The following is a 13,641-nucleotide window of genomic DNA, read 5'->3' as shown; positions in this document are numbered from 1 at the left end:
CAGGGCGGCGCTGGAGGAATTGACCAGGCGGGCACTGGCAGGTTTGGGGTCCCGGCTGATTGCCAGGGCGGCGCTGGAGGATTTGACCAGGCGGGCACTGGCAGGTTTGGGGTCCCGGCTGATTGCCAGGGCGGCGCTGGAGGATTTGACCAGGCGGGCACTGGCAGGTTTGGGGTCCCGGCTGATTGCCAGGGCGGCGCTGGAGGATTTGACCAGGCGGGCACTGGCAGGTCTGGAGTCCTGGCTGATTGCCAGGGTGGTGCTGGAGAAACTGACCAGGCAGATTTCAATGGTTCAGGTGGCCTGGGCAGAGGAGGCAGGGCAGAAGGCTTGGGCGGTGGTGGCAGAGCAGAAGGCTTGGACGACGGTGGCAGGACTGGCGGCCTGGGAGGCGGCAGGGCTGGCGACCTGGGCGGCGCCGGCAGGGCAAGGCGCTTCGTTGGCGCCGGCAGGGCAGGGCCCTTCGTTGGCGCCGGCAGGGCAGGGCCCTTCGTTGGCGCCGGCAGGGCAGGGCCCTTCGTTGGCGCCGGCAGGGCAGGGCCCTTCGTTGGCGCCGGCAGGGCAGGGCCCTTCGTTGGCGCCGGCAGGGCAGGGCCCTTCGTTGGCGCCGGCAGGGCAGGGCCCTTCGTTGGCGCCGGCAGGGCAGGGCCCTTCGTTGGCGCCGGCAGGGCAGGGCCCTTCGTTGGCGCCGGCAGGGCAGGGCCCTTCGTTGGCGCCGGCAGGGCAGGGCCCTTCGTTGGCGCCGGCAGGGCAGGGCCCTTCGTTGGCGCCGGCAGGGCAGGGCCCTTCGTTGGCGCCGGCAGGGCAGGGCCCTTCGTTGGCGCCGGCAGGGCAGGGCCCTTCGTTGGCGCCGGCAGGGCAGGGCCCTTCGTTGGCGCCGGCAGGGCAGGGCCCTTCGTTGGCGCCGGCAGGGCAGGGCCCTTCGGTGGCGCCGGCAGGGCAGGGCCCTTCGGTGGCGCCGGCAGGGCAGGGCCCTTCGGTGGCGCCGGCAGGGCAGGGCGCTTCGGTGGCGCCGGCAGGGCAGGGCGCTTCGGTGGCGCCGGCAGGGCAGGGCGCTTCGGTGAAGCATGAACAGTCTCTATAGTCGAAGGACCTTGAAGGACGGAGGAAGCCCTCTTCCTCCTCCTCCTCCGCTTACGAGGGTGAGACGGTGGCTCACCCAAAATGGACTCACCGGCTGGAGCGGGCTCTGGAGTGGACACACTGGCTGGAGCGGGCTCTGGAGTGGACTCCCTGGCTGGAGCGGACTCCCCGGCTGGATCGGACTCCCCGGCAGGCTCTGGAGCGGACTCACTGGCTGGAGCGGGCTCTGGAGCGGACTCACTGGCTGGAGCGGGCTCTGGAGCGGACTCACTGGCTGGAGCGGGCTCTGGAGCGGACTCACTGGCTGGAGCGGACTCCCCGGCTGGAGCGGACTCCCCGGCTGGAGCGGACTCCCCGGCTGGAGCGGACTCCCTGGCAGGCTCTGGAGCGGACTCACTGGCTGGAGCGGGCTCTGGAGCGGACTCACTGGCTGGAGCGGGCTCTGGAGCGGACTCACTGGCTGGAGCGGGCTCTGGAGCGGACTCACTGGCTGGAGCGGGCTCTGGAGCGGACTCACCGGCTGGAGCGGACTCCCCGGCTGGAGCGGACTCCCTGGCAGGCTCTGGAGCGGACTCACTGGCTGGAGCGGGCTCTGGAGCGGACTCACTGGCTGGAGCGGGCTCTGGAGCGGACTCACTGGCTGGAGCGGGCTCTGGAGCGGACTCACTGGCTGGAGCGGGCTCTGGAGCGGACTCACTGGCTGGAGCGGGCTCTGGAGCGGACTCACTGGCTGGAGCGGGCTCTGGAGCGGACTCACTGGCTGGAGCGGGCTCTGGAGCGGACTCACTGGCTGGAGCGGGTTCTGGAGCGGACTCACTGGCTGGAGCGGGCTCTGGAGCGGACTCACTGGCTGGAGCGGGCTCTGGAGCGGACTCACTGGCTGGAGCCTTCCTCCTCCTCTTCCCATTCCTCCGTGTGGGAAACGGAGATTCAGCGTCCACCTCCTTAGTGGCCTCAGGAACTGATTCACGGGCTGGAGTGCATTCTGGCTGAGCATATGTTGCCCACTGGGCTCTATGAGAGAGATAACTAACAAAGCCCCAGAAGTCCAAGATTTGAAGCCCCTTCATCTCCCATTGGGGCAACGGGTCATCCAGACCTGCATTGAAAATGTCCTTGAGTGCCTCATCATTATATTCTAGTGCCACTGCCACCATCCAAAACCTCTGAGAGAAGCACCGTACTTCTTCTCCTTCCTGGCGTAGAGCCATCACTGCCCCAAGCAATGTCACACGCTCCCCGCAGGTGGCTGGCTGAAGAATCCTCATGCTGCTGGATCTGTGTTGGTGGTTCATTCTGTCACGGCCCGAAGAAAGACAGAAGGTAGATCCAATAGCAGCAAATATTTAATAAGGGCAATTCCAAAAACGTAGTCCAAGATACAGGCAGGGGTCAGAATCCATAAACAACAGTCCAAACATAAAACAAGAAACAGGAAACACGAAAACCGGAGAACCAAACAGGAGGGTGACAATCAACAATGAACCACAAGAACAGACAGAAACAACTCAGATTAAATACACAGACACTAATGACAAAATATACAACAGCTGGGTGCAATGATGAATAGTGATTAGTCCGGGGAGTGTGTTATGGGAAATGTAGTCCATGAAATGGGTGAAACCGAGAGTCCGGGAAGGAGTGCCCTCTAGTGGCTGAAGGGCACTCTCACAGGTGATCGTGACACACACACACTCAAACACACACAAAATGTAAATTACATGGAAAAAAAAAAAGTTTCTGGTAAATGCATAAATGTAAATAATGTGATGTCGGTTTAATGAATACACAATTTTGGTTCCTCACAGTGTCATAAATTTTGACAATAGGCAAAAGTGTAACATTTTTGTAGATTCCAGGAAAAATGTGTTTCAGCACTTGTGATCTTGCCAAAATCGAATGCTTTTCACACTGAAGAGTTCCAGATTAATAGATCTGAACCAGCCCCTTGTGTTCTCCTGTCAGGTGGCTGATACCAGCTTTGTTCAGCTGTGAACACAGACAGCAGTTTGTTCATGAAATTACAGAGAGAGACTGTCCTGGCTGTGTGAATAACATTTGACACTTATTTGATAAGCATCAGTTTTGGCCTTGTGACTCCACTGGTCTCCTTTAATAAGAGACATGTCAGGTTTAAGGCCAGAATACACTAAATGACTTTTAAAATCTGAACAGAAGTCAACTCTAGTCTCTGAATTTCAGCAAATACAGTTGACTCCTCCAGACTGTAAATCCAGGCAAAATAGGCATAAGTCATGTATTCCAACCTAGTGGATTCTAACCTTTATTATTATTTACTCATGTTTACGCATATTTTTACAACCATGACAAGGTAAAGTGAAAGAAAGAAAGAAAAAAAAAAGTGTTATGTTATATGGCTGCTGTTACTGCCATGATGTGCCTTTTAGTATTTTTAACATTAATCTCTGAGTAATTTTTGAGCCATGGTATTGAAAATCTACAGAAAATATTAGGTACTGTCACTTTGCAATCAAAACAGAATGTGGCAATAAATTCACACAGAACAAGTCACTTTGCTATGTTGCATTATTTTACTTTATGAAGTAATACATGAACAACAATAGACAAAAACTAAACAAAATTGTATTTATTTAAGATACAAAACAATTATGTGTATTCCAGTCATGTGTACTAGTTATTCTTGGTAGATGAGAGAAATATTTAGAGGTATGGCTCCATCTACTGATTAATATCAATGGTTCATTACAGTCATTAATTGTTATTTTTTTTCATGTTTCTATTTGTCTGACATCATAGTAGATGTGATCAAGCTCTAAGCAGTTTGGAAATTGAGAATGTTCCTGTTATCTCTTCTAATGCATCCAAAAACTACAGTATATACAGCTGTTTCCTGGATCTGATGGACCCCATGGAACTTAAAGGGGTACTTCACCCCTGGAAAGATGAATGTGTATTTAAAATTGGTCATTTATGTAGTAGAAATGTGAAATTATTTTTGAATTTGGAGCTTTCTAGACTGAGAAAAGGCAGAAAATGTGGATGAAAGACAACAACTCCCAGAATGCACTTGTTTTGCTGCCCCTGCGAGGCCACGCCCAAACCGCGCCTATCGGTTACAGGCGGAATTACCAGGAAAATTCAAACAACTAGGCTTGCTTTGTTACATATTAATTCTATAAATCGTGAGTTAGTTCATACATTTACAGCGAAATGGTGCTAAATTGCTTTGTACGTGGATGTATACCCAAAACCAGGAAAGGACAAGTAAGTTTCCATCATTTTCCGATTAAGTTAAAGATTTGGAGCGATGTAAACAGTGGCTGCGGGCCATCAAACACCCGAAGTTTGGAGATGACACCGTTATAGAAAACCTAAAAAACCGCAGAATATGTAGTCTCCATTTCAAGCACGAGGACTACGAACCAAATATCCTTGCAATGAAGAGAACCATTCTGAAGGACACCGCGATCGATATTCACTTTCCCAGAGGACGAACAGCCTGCGCATCTGGTACTAAGCGTATTCGCCTAGAGGTAAGACTCGCTGATACTAGACTGATAACACAGTAACGTTAGCCTATATGTTGTGTTGTAGGTAGCACATAGGTAGCAGTAAAACTGCAAACTTAGCAAAGTAACGTTAGATAGACAATTACATATAAGTTGCATATAAGTTGACTGTTATCAAAGTAAAGCCACTGTTCTGTAAAACTGAGTTAGTCTATTTATCTATTTATGCTAACGTTACCACAAAAGCCTGTTGCTGTATTGGTTGAGATGACTGCAGAGACCGATAAATTTGCGAGATGAACCACTGATGTAGTGCAGACTATAACAAAATATGTTAAGCTTAAAAATATAATTGACACCCACTTTTGATAAAATCTTTGATCTATGTCCGTGAGTAACCTCAAAAGCGCATATGTATGGGCGTGGTGAAAAAACGCGGAACTACCTGCTATTACTGGCTGTAGTTTTATGCCTCTTTCCAAAAAAGCCTCCGATGACGCAAAATGACGATTTTTGCGTCATCGGAGGCTTTTTTTACAGAATAAAAATGCATAAATCTCTCATCTCGGGCTGATATGAAGGGGGAAAGCACGGTAATTCGAAAATACTAGTGGTATTCTACTAATACAAAGCTTAATGCTAAATCCTGAAGTAACCCTTTAAGTTTATAAAACAATATTATAAAATACTTATAAAAATATTTTTCAACTAAAAGCATATTGTACCTATATCAGTAAATTTTCATTAATGAGTAAATGTTTTGAATGTTATTGTATGCTTAATACTATTACTTCATTTACCCCTTTTTTATTTATAAAAAATTCTTTTAAATTTAAAATGTTACAAGAACTACAGCAAAAACCAGTGTGATGCAATAAAATATATTTTTATCAATATTTATGAGAAACTTTAACAACATCAGTATTACTCTTAAATGTTTTAAAACAAAATATATATTTGACTTGCATATTTTTTTTTTGGACGTTTAAAGATGGCAAACAGGCACAATCTCCTTTTAATGCTGCAATGATTCACCAGTAGGTGGCAGCAGAGTGAAATGTGGACTTCTTGTTCAAACCCTCTTTCCTTTTCATGTATTGTGTGTGCGCATACACAAGCAATGTTCATAAACAAAATGCAGTCATGGAGGGAAGGAAAAAATGTGTGTGTGAGTAAAAGAAAGAGGCTAAATGTATTTTACAGAAGTAAAATGAGACAAATCTAACTAAAAGATGAAAAAAATCTGTTCACAAAAATTTCACTTACACTTAAGTTCACTTTCAGGTTAAAACAGGTGTAACAATTTGGTTAAATTTAAAGAAAAAAAATTATATGTATTTCGACAGTGTTAACACATTCAAAGTTTCATTTCATTTCACATTCAAGTTTTCATTCAAAAAAAAAAAAATAAATAAATAAAAAAAACTAACCCAAATGCATTATGAAGGTATTAAATCTAAGCCTCTAAAAGAACAAAACATTTATTGTGTTTTCAAAATGATCACCAGATGATCAACTACTAAACATAATTGTTACAAAACTACATAAAGCTTTGTGTCAATTGGAACATATTTTAAAATGTTCTGATGGATAACCTTTCTGACGGGCTGCAGTAGATGATTTTACTGGTGAAGCAGAGATGTATATACAACCTGGCTCAAGCAGTTATCTCTCATGTATAAAGGATCATCACCGCTATATGACACATAGAGTGTAGACACTTCAGGTGTTAAGGCCGGATGTGTTGTGGTCAGTGTTTCTTCTGAGTACTGAACACAGACAAATTCATCACACTTCAGAAGATCTGTATACTGTAAACACAACAGGACAGTTGTTAAGAATGGGTTCATTTACCATTTATGAGTTCATAGGAGGAATTTTCTACATTGAAAAAAAGAAAAAAACAACATAAACAGTGTTCTGTTGAACGTTTGCATCTTGTAAATCATTTAATGTTGTTAAATGCCATTTTGAAATCTAAAAACAGGATTAAAGTGCATCTTTTTTTATGATGTCTGCATGAAGCAGATATAACATTGATAATGTTCATGTGTGTGAAAATAACATGTTCATGAGTAACACTTTGCACTATAGATGACATTTATTTTGTATATTTATTTGTTCGTTAATGAGTTTGCTGTCTGGGACCTTTAAGCTGAAGCTGTTAGGAGATGGAGCAGAAGTTCAGTGATATCCCAAGTTTAATTGAAGTTCACATAACTGTGTGTGTTCTGGAAATAAACTGTATTTATATCTTTACATAACTGTGGACCTTGTAACATGAATTTCATTCCATTTTAAACTTTCTTCATTTAATTTGACTTTTGTGTACCGTTTACTGACTCAAATTCAAAAATGTTACTAGAATTTAAAAGGCCTTCATTTTAATTCTGAATGGCACACCAGCTAGTTTAAGAATTAAAAAGGTACATGTTTTTCACACATTAATCAGAGTAATTTATAAAAACGTACCTCAACATGTGCTTTCTGTGTGTTCTTTCTTCTCAAAGCTGACGATGATCATTAAAGGGACAAAGTCAGTGTCATGCCAAAACTTAAATACCTCAAAATAATAAAAAGGTTAAATTACTTACTTTTAAATCCATTAATACACAGGATAAAGAAGAGTATTAATATGAGAACAGGAATCCCTACACCCATACAGATAAAGAGATACGGCATCCACCATGGCTTTGAATCAGAGCTGGAATCAGTGTCTCTTTCTGTTGTCACTAAAAAATAAAAAAGAGAAAGCATCCATATTCTTTTGAAAAAGGAGAAGCAATGTTCAAAGTTAGAACATTAACCAAATTTACAGAATATAATAAAATGACAAATTTATATAACTTTTATGAACTGAATCATATGAAAGCTTTGAGTGGAACATTTCACACATCAGATTAAAACATAGATTAAAACTGCTCTTACTATCAGTGTAAGACATTTCATCTTCCAGGCTGTCATCTGTGGAAGTAAAAAAAAAAAAAAAAGGTTTAGAATGGTAAAAAAAAATCTTTAAAAAAATCTTATTTCTTAACATAAAAGTGAAAATAGTTACCTGAGACAGAAATATTAATATAATGGCTGAATGTTAACAAGTTTGGTAACTGTAGTTCACATCTGTAGAGGCCATCATGATTATTTCATATATTTGTGAAAGTTAAATATGAAGTCAGAAGATCAGGTGCTGAATAGATCTGTGATGTTGACATTTGACCTGTTCCAGACACTGGAATCCATCCTTTCAGGTTTTCTTTAGTCCATATAATATTGATTGTCTGATTATCACAATACTTCAGTTTGCAGGAGATGTTGAAAGGCTTGTTTATACAGGCTTTATGAACAGCCCCTCTCTGAACTTTAAAGACAGGGCATTGGTGGCCAGGACCTAAAACATAAACACTGCATCAAATGTATGACAATGACAAAAGAACACATGATTCAGTTTCACTCTAAACTTGGCAACTGTGATGCTACACTGTAAAATGATTTTGGAGGTCAAAACTCAAAATTATATGTTGATTGTTTCATTAAAAATCTTCAGATGGTTCAACAACTAAAGTTCCAGTGTTAAAAGATATTCAGTTCACATAATTTAATTGAGACAACTAAATATTTTCAATGCAGCAAGTCAATATTACATTTTGAGATCTGACCTCAAAAATCTTTACAGTGTAGCTGGCCCCACTTTTACTATAAGCAAATTTAACAGAGCACTCATGAGCCCAGAACTAGTCAGTGATAATCACAGCATCGATAGTGAGTTTTATCTTGGACATCATACATGAATATGAACTCACCTTGTGCGTCAGTCCTCACATGGAGCATGAAAACTACAAACACGGCCAGAAACAAAGGAGTCTTCCTCCGGTATAGCCAATCCATCTTAAACACAAGCCAGGTACGTCAAAAATGGCCTCAAAATATAAATTAATCCAGTCTAATCCTCACAGTCACCATCCAAATCACACAACACTATCTGTCACTGGTCTCTTTATTTTTATACCTGTGGTTTCCATTTCCTTCACCTACGCAACATGCACTCATCCTGTTCTGTGTGCTTCTGCACAGTGAGCTTCACATGATTTTGAACAGGAGAACATTTCTTGCTCTGTGGTGTTTTTTCTTCTTCTTCTTCTTTTCTTTATTGTTTTGCATACTGCATGTGGTTATTCAACTCAATCTCACGGCATCTATACTTGCCATGTGTGACTCTAGCGGTATTAGACTTAAGGATTTTTTTATGTATAATCTAAATTCTTTAAATCTATTAATTACTCTGCTGATTACACTTCAGCCACTACTATTAACTAAGGAAACAAGCTTAACTAATCAGTAAGTGATATCAAATATAGGACTAAGATATTAGGTAATCAATAATAACTGAATGAGATTAGCCTCATTAATAACTATCAACTAACTATGACAAATTATAAAGAATTATCAATTAATTAATCACAACATTATCATGCGTCTGAGACGTAATCAATCACATTTTAGTCATAAAACACATCACTAATCACTCACTTGTTGTCACTCTGCAGGAATTAGTGATCTGGACAATTGTCTTTTTTTACTCTCAACATGTTCATAAAATGCATCATAATTACTCTGTTACTTGGTCACTGTGCAGAAACTACCAGTGATCTGGACCATTATTTTAAAGCAAAAAACAAAGGTAACACTTTAGTATAGAGAACATGTATTCACTATTAACTATGACTTTTCCCTCAATAAACTCCTAATTTACTGCTTATTAATAGTCAGTAAGTTAGTTGTTAAGTTTAGGTATTGGGTAGGATTAAGAATGTAGAAAAATAAACAGCCAATATTCTAGTAATATGCATGCAAATAACCAACTAGTTAAAAGACCCTAAAATAAAGTGTTACCAGAACAAATGCTGATGAGTACCTCTTCTTTTAACAATACCTGTCTGAATATTGTAAATTGTATTGCTTCCATAAAGGCCAAGCAGCCAAGGAAAACATATGAAACATGGTTAAATGACTAGATTCGCTTGCTCGGTATGTATGAATGATTAAAGCGATCACCGCACTCTCCCAGCTAATTAGGTGCCAGGACCTATATATCAAATTAAGAATACCAAAGAGGTCTGCACTCTACAAAATAATATCCTGTGCATCTTAATTAAAGTTTTTAGAGTGCAGACCTCTTTGGTATTCTTAGTATGTATGAACGCAAATGGCTTGAGGATAGGTTACAGGTTCCCTATGCTTATATGCTACTCTCTCTCTCTCTGAGTATATCAAAAAGTTGTCAGTTCAGCAAAATCTAAATATTTGTCAGAGACTATCAATAATAATTACCATTGCGCTGTTTTCTAATGTTGATTCTGTTTTAAATCTGGTGGTTAATGTTTTTACTGATGTGTCTGAAACTTTATGTGAGAAAGTGGTTAGGTTGAGACCCCAAGTATTGCATTCCAATTATGACATCCATGAGACTCCATGGAGCTCTGCTACTTGGACCTCCTTTGATTCTATTACTCAAATTATTTGCAAAATTATAATCAAAAGTCATGGCTTCTTGCTTTTTAAAGCAAGTTGTAAATTGGTGCAGATGTGCTATTTTATGTATATATATATATATATATATATATATATATATATATATATATATATAGTAGTGTTAGTTCAATAACAGTCTTTTTCTAAGTATAAACCACATATATGAAACTTTTCAGTCTGGTTTCAGGAAGTTACACAATCTGCCCTATTAAAAGCCTCAAAGTCATCTTATTGACTACAGACCCCGGAAATACTGTTGCTTTGATCTTACTAGATCTTAGCTCAGCTTTTGGCTTGGTTGACCACAATGTACCTATTTCTACATTTACATTTATTCATTTTGCAGACGCTTTTATCCAAAGTGACTTAAAGTGACGAATACAATAAGCGAGTCATCGTGAAGAGGCAAATAGACACAAGAAGTGCTCACAATACAAGTTTCAGACATTGCTTAGAGTAGCATAAGCTAGAATATGGAGGTATTAAATGAAGTAAAGCATTTTTTCTTTTTTTTATGATGAGGTTAAGTGCTCACGAAAGAAATGAGTTTGCAGCTGTCTTTTGAATGTTGCCAGGGATTCTGCATTCCAGATGAAGCCGGGGAGATCATTCCATTAGCAAGGAACAGTGAACGAAAAAAGCGATTTTGTGCCTCTCTGTGATGGTACCAGTGGATTTCTTGCCTAAAAAATTGTGCTGGCCTGAGAGGTACCACTCATGAATGGTTCTGGGCCTTCTTAAGTAATTGCAAGATTTCTGTATGTATTGGACAATATGGATCCTCCACTGCACCTCTGACTTCTTGCGCTGACTCCATTCATTATACTGTATATGTAGCCTTTTGCTTCGATCTTTCATAAATACAGGATTTCTTTTCACTTATATGTTGTATCCTGCGCCTGCTGTTTCTCACCACCAGAGGTCACTTGTTCACCATAAAGACTTTTTCATGACACACAGTAACATGTTACTCCGGACTACATTTCCCATGTTCCATTGCTCTAATCACTTTCACACCTGTAGTCAATCACAAGCACTATAGACCAATTTGGTGTTTGCAAACAGCGATGACATTTTTTATGGGCGGAGCCTACCTGGTTGCAGAAAATGACAGTTGAGCAGTAGCAGTCTATGGAAGCCACGAAATAAAAGAATAAAAAAAAGTTAATTTCGAGTCTATGTCTCACAATTCTGACTTTTACTTCTCGCAAACCTGAGTTTATATCTCACATTTCTTACAAAGAAAAACAGAATTGTGAGATATAGCCTACTCGTTATCCTGTCTTTTCTGAATTGCAATTTATCCCGCAATTCTGACTTTTTTCCCCTCAGAATTGTGAAATAAACTCACAATTGCGAGTTATAATGGCCGAACTGGGAGTCATAAACACGCAAATGCAAGAAAAAAAGTCAGAATTGTGAAATAAAAATTTTATAGACTATGTTTAAAAGTTATCTATGTAAAATGTTATAGGTTTAAATATTATTTCATGCTGTAACTGCTATGTATGCATGTCCTCTGAACTGCATATGTGAATATTATGTAGACTTACTGTTTACATCAAATTCCTGCTTTAATAGTAGACTAATCCTTGCAGGTGTCATCAGTCCAGTCTGTGAAACGTCTCCGTTTAGCTTCAAAGGACGTTTTCAAAGATGGTTTTCTTTAAAAATGAAGACTAAATTTTTTTGCATTCCGATTCCAACATCCAGAGGCACAACAAAACGTTTTTCTCTTATTCTGTGGATTTTGCACATTTTCCTCCAATTGCTACCGCTATTTTTCTGCAACCAGTATGCGCGCGCAGCTGCAAGTGACGTAATTGTGACGTCTGCTCCAAAGAGGTCTATAAAACACTGACTTACAAGCTTACAGATTGCCGTGTATTGTTAGCATATATTGCTGTTTAGCTGATAGCTACTTTACAGAGCATCTCTGAGTGTTCTTAGGGCACTTCCTTGTTTCCCGTGTCTTGATCCTTGCCTGGTTTTCATGTTCTCTGCCTGCCCTGGACTCTTGCTCGCCTTGGATTATCCCCCTCGTCTCGCCCTGTTCAGATACTGATTGCCCCACACCTGGACTCTAGCCAGTATAACCCTCTAGCCTTGCCCACTGGATTACATTCTTAGTTTGTTGACCTTTGCCTGTCCCTGGAATGCTCTTTGTCTTGCCCATATCATACTTGTGCCTTTGTTTATCAATAAAAGACTTTGCAGATGGATCCACATGCCTCTCATCTCAGTCCCTTCGTAACATATGCTGATGATGCTCAGTTGTATCTTCCTTTAAAACCTAATAATAAACATTTAATTGGAGCTCTGTTTGCAGGTATTTGGGAACTTAAATTATGGCTTACAAAAAATGTCCTGACGTTAAATGAAGGTAGAACTGAAGCAATTCTGTTTGGACCTACTGATGCTTTTAATGGCAGTAATTGTGACCTACCTTGGTGATCTAACCAAATGGGTCACCCCATGTGCAAAAAAATGTACACTGTAAAAAAAATCAAAAGTTGAGAAAACTTAAAAGTTTAAGGCAATAAACTTCAGCAGATTTTTGAGTTTTCTCAACTTGTTTTTGTAGGAGATTTTTGAGTTTTCTCAACTTTTTGTTGTATAAACTGAATACAAGTTGAGAAAACTCAAATCTGCTGAAGTTTGTTACCTTAAACTTTTAAGTTTTCTCAACTTTTGATTTTACACAGTGTAGGCTTTTATTTCAATTCTGATCTAAAGTTGGATAAGCAGATTAATGTGGTAGTTAAGTCATGTTTTAACCATCTTCGTCGCCTGGCTAAAGTCAAATCCTTTTATATCACAAAACATTTTGAAAAAGTAATCCATGCATTTATCACTTCCCACCTAGACATGGGCTCAATCAGTCATCCGTGGGGCGGTTGCAAATGGTCCAAAATGCAGTGGCCAGGCTTTTTGACTTGATTTCAGTACATCACCCCATCTTGATTTCTTTGCAGTGGTTTCCCGTAAAATTTAGAGTGGAATTAAAAATTTTAACCTTGGTTTTTAAATCATTTCATAATCTTGCACCCGTCTATCTCGCAGAGTTGATGCATCCACACAATTCGTCACATCCCTAAGTCTAGCAGAATGGTGATCAAGCATTTGTTATTGTTGGTCCAACTCTGGAACAAGCTCCCTGTAGCCATTCGAACAGCACTTTCTCTTTTTGTTTTTAAATCTATGCTTAAATCCAAAACAAATGATGTTGGTTTACAAGATAAGTCAAATAGTTCTAATTTATTGCTTTGTAAATTTGTAATATTTGTTAAATTTACTTGTCTTCTCTTATTTTATGTACAGCACTTTAGTCAACCCAATGTTTTTTAATGTGCGAAAGAAAGAAAGAAAGAAAGAAAGAAAGAAAGAAAGAGAAAGAAAGAAAGAAAATGAATGAATAAACCATCAGAATCAGGTCAGTATGTTGCAGACGACTTCAAACTGGTTACTCTTGGTAGTCTTAGAGCAATGGCTCCATCAATTGAGGGCCGGTTGCATAAACACTGCAACTTTATTAACT

General features: G+C 40.8%; 1 long non-coding RNA gene across 2 annotated transcripts; it reads right to left on the bottom strand.

The window, feature by feature from the left end:
* Positions 1-5,441: 5,441 nt before the first annotated feature.
* LOC125269502 lies at positions 5,442-8,951 on the bottom strand. 2 transcript variants are annotated; one of them, XR_007185128.1, is made up of 6 exons: positions 8,375-8,945; positions 7,633-7,962; positions 7,503-7,538; positions 7,169-7,306; positions 7,047-7,084; positions 5,442-6,385 (listed from the first exon to the last, which is right to left on the bottom strand). It is a non-coding gene; the product is annotated as an uncharacterized LOC125269502 (long non-coding RNA). The 2 variants fall into 2 exon arrangements; XR_007185127.1 differs by having other exon boundaries at positions 7,169-7,538; positions 8,375-8,951.
* Positions 8,952-13,641: the final 4,690 nt, after the last annotated feature.

Source organism: Megalobrama amblycephala, linkage group LG6, assembly GCF_018812025.1.
Source record: "Megalobrama amblycephala isolate DHTTF-2021 linkage group LG6, ASM1881202v1, whole genome shotgun sequence".
Lineage (NCBI taxonomy): Eukaryota > Metazoa > Chordata > Actinopteri > Cypriniformes > Xenocyprididae > Megalobrama > Megalobrama amblycephala.
The sequence above is the reverse complement of the archived record's forward strand: the minus strand, read 5'-3'. Positions and strand labels throughout refer to the sequence as shown.